Source organism: Vigna umbellata, chromosome 2 (assembly GCF_029865625.1).
Source record: "Vigna umbellata cultivar VRB3 chromosome 2, Vumbellata_1.0, whole genome shotgun sequence".
In the NCBI taxonomy this organism is placed as follows: domain Eukaryota; kingdom Viridiplantae; phylum Streptophyta; class Magnoliopsida; order Fabales; family Fabaceae; genus Vigna; species Vigna umbellata.
The window spans coordinates 43,944,919-43,951,940 of NC_142166.1; the positions used below are offsets into that span (position 1 = coordinate 43,944,919).

A 7,022-nucleotide genomic window follows, 5' to 3' on the forward strand; every position below is an offset into this window, starting at 1 on the left:
ATATACGAATTTATCCGTATATAACTATCCGTATATAACTTATATACGGATAAATCCGTATATAATTTCCGTATATAAGTTATATACGGATAAATCCGTATATAAGTTATATACGAAAAAATCCGTATATAACTTATATACGGAAATATCCGTATATAATGGTTTCAGAAGAGCTAAATAAATACCCTGTTTATAGCAGTTTCCCATGCACAATATACAAGCATACCTTACAGTATATACACTATAATACAACTTATCCCTAATGCATATTCACCAAATTACTTTTAGGAGTTTTATATATCTGACTAGAGATAAATACAACCATCAAATTGCTTTTACAACTAATGCAATACATAAATCAATCATAAATTACTTAAAAATACAACATAATAAACATACACAATTGAATATTTTTTTAGTTTGAATAATATCAAGCTGTGTACAAACATGGATAAAGTTAAGTATGAACATCTAAATAAATTAACAATCACGTGTATCTTAGTTGATTTTCATATTGTAAATCAATATACAATTAAACTGCTAAAGGTAACATTTTTAAAAGCTAATTAACTTTGATTTTCATATTGTAAATCAATATACAATTAAACTTCTAAAGGTAACATTTCTAAATGCTAATTAACTTCCTTCGTAGCCTGAAATGGAAGATTAGAATAAATATCCTTCCTAAAGGAAAATTTCATCCCTTTACCTTCATCTTTATTCAGAATCCAATTTCATCATTAAGTGGGATTTTGTGTTCCCAAATCAGCAGTTCCTTCGCTTTGCTAATATCTGGCTTCCTCATATGTAAATCATCAACTGTGTTTGACTTGTATTCTATTGTAATATTGGAATCAATTGTTTCCTTAATAACCTACATGTTTAAATTCATGCATTAAATTAAAAGTCTTTCAAAACTTACATATAAACAATACATGATCAATCTCAAAAGATTTCATGTAACACATTGCCAGGAACCAATAGTTTAGATTTATGGTTTGTTTTAGTACGTACACTTGCACACAAACAAAAGAATTTATTTGAATCTATTTTGTGTTATAGTAATAAGTCTCAAATAGTAGCAAAGCAACTGATCCAAAAACACCATGATAGTAAATAGTGTGATGGTCATTATAAATACAAGATAAATAACTTAAAATCTATATATCACAAACCAATAAATGTTTAAGCACAACGAACCATCCAAAATTAAAGATAAATCCATAATTTATAATCAAGACTAATGCTATTATTCCATCAAATATGTTTTGGTAGATTTTTTATGGGCTGGTAAATAACCTTAGAAGAAATCCAACTCTACATGCATTGGAAAATGGCCATGAGGGGAAGATATTCTGGTAAGAAAAGACTAACCTGTCTTCCTGACTTTTACTTATTAGCTCTTGCATTTTCTCCACCACATGTACAAAGCAAGCCCATACTTCAACTTCCTATTTAGTCCCTGGACCTATTTCTCCTCAATCAATACCATCTTTGCACCAAGACCAAGCTTTCCACGTGTCTATTTCAACCCATGCAGGGAATGCAAATCCTTTAATGCAAGCACCTAACATTGAACAAAAACTCATGTTCTAGACAATGTAAGTGAAAAAAAAACAAAGCTATATATTCCACTAATTTTCAATATAAAGTGTAATAAGTTATCAAACAATTATTTCTTCTTACTAATAATGCTAGAAAGTGAAAAATTATTACATCTGTAGCTCAAGAAAAAGACATTTTAATTATCAAGGTTTGAATGACTCATTGTACAAGATTTTTGTGTCGCACTCTACCAATAGCTTCTACTTCTACTTTAAATTATTTCTCAGCTTGGCCCTGAAAAAAAAGTTAAACATGAATTACTTGTTTTAAGATAAACACTGGCCTACAACAAAAAGAGAGTATCATTGGCGAGGATATATAAGGTTGGTTGCCACCAGGACAATCATTGAAGAGAATAACGAAGATCATGTCTAAGTCATTTCAATTATAATAGAGACAATTGAATATTTACAAGTAGTATTTTCCAGCAAAATTTTACTAAACTTGTTTGCTAGTAAAGAATTATATCTTGTCACATCATAAGAGAAAATAAATTTTCAAATTAAGTATTTATAAGTCACAATTTTATAATATAGTAATGCGTGATATAATAACAAAAATAGCAAAAATTTATAAAGTAGTTAAAATCATTAACATCAGAATCAAATTAGTATTAATCGGAGGAGCAAATTGCCATTTTAATATTCATTAAAATAAAAATTGCAAGAGTTTATTAACACCAAAACCCCATTCGTGTATCCTTCTATTAGACCAAAAATAAATACAATAAGAAATACCATGTCCAATTATACCAGATATACAATCATACTAACCTTGTTTCACTTTGAGGCACTACTGTGATTGACAGGGGTAACATAATAAACCGCCCTCGTTGCTGCTATCGCATAATCCCCTCTCTTAACAATCTTACCATCCAAATTATTCCTGGGACAGTAGTCAAACAGTTGACAAAGAATAAAAAATGGTCCAAATAGTTAGATGGCCTCAAAAAGAAAGAACGTTCTGAATTCTTGCATCTATTACTGTTAGAGATAAAAAAGAAAAAAATAATTTCAGACATATTCAGTGGGCCTGGCCAACACATCTTATTGAATGGAAAATCAAATCCACTGAAAACAACTCTTATATTTTAAAAGTTAAGATCCAAACATTATACCTTGCCTCATTTAGCACTGCTAACACTCGCTTCTGAAGCGTCAGTACTTCACCAGGTTCCTTTTTACTATAGCCTCCACACCTAAACATTGTCATAGTTCAGACTTAGATGTGGTTGAATGCTAAAATGAACAACATAATACGCTTCCATATATAAATTCAGTATTCTTGCCTCAATTTCAAATCATTAATCATTCAATCCCCCAATACAGGACAGGGTAAGAAATTCTATATCAGACATTGTCAAAATAATAATTACTAGAAATACAAAAACTTCTACGACAGGTCAAATAAATTATATTTTACCAGGTTGATGATAAGAGACTTAAGAGACTACATACAGTTGCACCTCATCAACTTAAGAGACTACATACAGTAGTGAAGCAGAGTTGTTTCTGTCACATCAAGTAGAGGCTTTATTACATCTAGTTATATATATATATATGGAAAAAAAAAGTAGTAGCTATTTTCCATAGGTTCCACACTAATCCCAGAGTCAATAAAAATGCCATGAACAAACCAATGGCTTTCCCTTTTATAGAGTATACATGCCATCTAGGGATAGTCTTTTTATACATGTAAATTATCACCATCAGGCAACAACCAAATTATTTATACATGTAAATTATCACCATTGATAATGTGATGAAATGAGCATAGTGCGCACTACATGCCAAGACAATGAATCTAATGTAAATAGACAAGCACTGAGTAGTTTTTGTATTTAACTCATGAGACAAGTTTGGCACTATATTTGTAGACTAATGAGTAATGACTATGAAATAAGAATTTTGAAGCTAACCAATTCCATTGAAAACTATAGAATATGTTACACAGAAAAAAACTTTGTGCCTTCTGTGTAGCTTGGTTTGAAACGTGGAAACAATTGTTGAAATTTAAGGACTACATCTTTTTTGGGACAATAGTTTTGCTTCAAATATCAAGTGACCAAAAATACTCCAGTAGAATGAAAAATGGACTACACAATATCAATTTTAATTGACACAACCAAAACACAAGATGCTGGGGCCATTCAATACAAGAAAAAGAAAACAGATCAAGAAAGAAAAGCTATAAAACAAAAGAACATGCAGCTAAAATGAAAAGAAAAATAGAAACATGACGATTGAAATGGTGATTCAATAGCAGTTTTAAAAATACAATCCAACACAACATTAGCATTAGTGATTAGAAGAAAGGAGCCATACACATACTGTTGTAAAAGATAATATCCTCTAAAATATAAAAACATTTTTTATTAACGTATATATCTTAGAAACCTTTACTTTATATCTTAGAAATGAAAACTGTCAAATTCTTTGTAACATATAGATGGCAAGAGATAGAACTATCATAATGGCTTTCTCCAAGCCAACAGTAGCTATCTTCTCTGTGAGATCTAATGCTCCACTGATAATTGTTACCTCTTAATGAAAGCAACTTTCTTGATCTAAAAAACTACATACAGGAAAAGAATAAAATAAAAGTACAAACACCTTCACTTCATCAATGCAAAGATAGGCCTTTCATTTCTCAATAATACATGCTTCGACTTTTATTATTCTATTTATCTAAATTCTCATCAGATACACCACCTTTAAAACTCATGTTTCATACTTTCCTAAGATTCATAATTTTTTATAATTAAAACTGTAATTATTTTAAACTGTAATTATACATTGATTATTTTGAAGCGAAAAGAATACAGTTTACTTCTTCAACTTTGTTGGCAAGTGAAATTTTAGAACATGTTAATAATCATTAGCAATGCCAAATTACTAGCAAACCTTATCCCAATGGTGGGTTGGACACGGATCTATTAATTCCCAATATATATATATATATATATATATATATATATATACTCTATTAAGCTTTAATATATATTATGTGCAACTGAACTCTAAAGATGGTCATCGTAAAAATAATAGGCACGGTTTGGCATAAAATTCTTATAAATAAGATAGAATTCAATTCTATCTAAGAATGTGGTTAAACTATGGAGCCTGACATTATAATAGATTGTAAGGGTCAAACACAGCATTAGCTAAGCCATGGCCTTAATATATGGAAGCTATAAACTCCTATGGCAAAAGAATGTATAAACCAAATCACGGAATACATCAATCCAAATAATACTTTTCTTTGATTAGACATGTATTCGAAAACATGCTCTTTAATATCAAATCTTAGTAATACTTTAATGAATATTTAAAGTGAACACCATAATGAACAACTATTTTAAAGTATAATGGATTAATCTACTCCTATATCGAATAGTAAAACAGAGTGAATCACAATGCAAATGGCTTCAGATTTAGACTATGATACAGAGTGAACCACAAAAATTTGATACTTTCTAGGAAACATTGAGGTATAAAATAAAAGCTGAGATTGAAGAAAGAAACAAACAGACTGCAACTTTGAAAAGTAAGCTCATGAGGCGAAACATGAGGACCAGATATTAAAGAGCAAAAGAAAATGTACCTTGATTATCTCTACTAATTGATCAACCCCACTTTCATGAAACGAGAGGACGCACCCTACGCGTCATTGCCAAGCGTGCAACAGGAGCCGAACTAAAATAAAAGAGGGAAATTTTTTTAAAAGAAATCAAAATGAAAAACCATTAAATCTCGCAACGGTTTAAAATGAAACAAGAACACAAGAATACTGCTCACTTTCTATGTTGATCGTTTAGAATCTCCACAGCAGATTTTGTCACCACTTCTTGCTTTTGGTTCAAAACAATCCCTACAGCACCTTCAGTCTTCAATCCAACCTCTTCTTTGGGTTTCAAAAGAGTAGCAGGCTCGAAGGAGCGCTGAAACGTCGTCGGGTGTGATTGATTTTGCGGCCACTTGACGAAAGAGCCTCCAAGGAGATGACCAAAAGAACGATGCGGACTCGACTCGAACTCCTTCGAAGCTTCCTTGATGAGAAAACGCAGCGAAATAATGAGACGAACTCGAGATCGAAAGCGAAATGGAGAATGATTGGAAGAAAATGTTAAAAAACCCTAAACGAATGAATAGAAGCCAGAACGATTGCGGGAAAGCTCCAAAATGGAGAAAGAACCCTAATCTGGACCGAAGGAACCCTAAAAATGGGGAGAAACATAAAATGAACCGATTAATCGGTTCAAACACAAGATTGATCGGTACAAAAGTGTTTAACTGGCGCAAATGGAGGTTTAATCGGTGGAAATCGAAGAACAAATGGCAGAAAGGGTTTTAATCAGTAGAAAAGTGGTTTTAATCGGTTAAAAATGAAGGGAAAGTGAAGAGGATGATGAAACCATAAGATTCGGAAGTGGTTCTGTATATGAAAGTGAAAATAGAGAAGGAGAGTGGAGAGTTAAAGTTAGGGTTGCAGAGAGATTTGAGTAAACACACCTCTGTTCTACCAAACCAGCTTCAAATTAATGAAATATAATTTCAATTTTTTTTAAAATAATTAATTTCCAGTAAAACAACATTTGCTTTTACTTACGTACGCATTATAGCACTTACATACGGATGTTATCCCCAGAAAACTCTCCCGCCCCAGAAAACTCTCCCGCCACCAAGTAGTCAAAGTACATACGAATTTTATATATGAAAAATCCGTATATAACTCTTTTTTCAGGATCCGTATATAATATCCGTATGTAATCTTTATGTTACATACGAATCAAAATCCGTATGTAATTATCGGTGGATAATCACCATTTTTCTTGTAGTGACACTACACCACGTACTGCACCGAAAGCAAGAGGAAGATTGCTTGATAATTCTTTTCACGATCACTGAGCTTTGCAGAAAAATATTTTACTCATACAAGGAACTACGTAGGTTATTAGTGAAATATGTTATAAATGAGTAAAATTAAAAAACAATAATTCTAAAAATAAAATTTTACTGAGAGGTAAAATAATAAAGGGGAGGTGGAGGGAGAAGACTGTGGTGGTGGAGGGAGCAACACCCAAATTGCATCGATGTGAACATGCGCTAGATCTCACAACTAGAAAGAGACCCTTAATTGATGAAAATGGGTTCCTTCGGACTATTGTGGACTTGTAGTTTTTTCTTAAGAACTATAACTAATGGACAGTTTCTTCCTGCGCTACACAAATTCCTTTCTGTACCTTCATTGAAAAAAGAAAAAAAAAACTTCTGTTTTTATCTTTTTTAGATTTTGCAATTTGAAAGTTATTTTTTTATTTTTTATCATACAATCGAAAAGTCTCTTTTTAAGAAAAAAAAAATCTGTTTTTAGTTTTCAAAATTTGGAAGTTACTTCTTACTTATAAAAAATAACTT

At 31.4% G+C, this 7,022-nt stretch overlaps 1 long non-coding RNA gene across 8 annotated transcripts; it reads right to left on the reverse strand.

Annotated features, from left to right (window-relative positions):
* Window positions 1–452: 452 nt before the first annotated feature.
* LOC124822390 (uncharacterized) lies at window positions 453–6,327 on the reverse strand. Of its 8 annotated transcripts, none has more exons than XR_015784382.1 (7): window positions 6,234–6,327; window positions 5,403–5,653; window positions 5,209–5,300; window positions 2,723–2,803; window positions 2,379–2,490; window positions 1,375–1,839; window positions 453–874 (listed from the first exon to the last, which is right to left on the reverse strand). It is a non-coding gene; the product is annotated as an uncharacterized LOC124822390 (long non-coding RNA). The 8 variants fall into 8 exon arrangements; XR_015784383.1 differs by lacking the exon at window positions 6,234–6,327 and adding an exon at window positions 6,214–6,232; XR_015784384.1 differs by lacking the exon at window positions 6,234–6,327 and adding an exon at window positions 6,117–6,133.
* Between the last annotated feature and the right edge of the window lie 695 nt (window positions 6,328–7,022).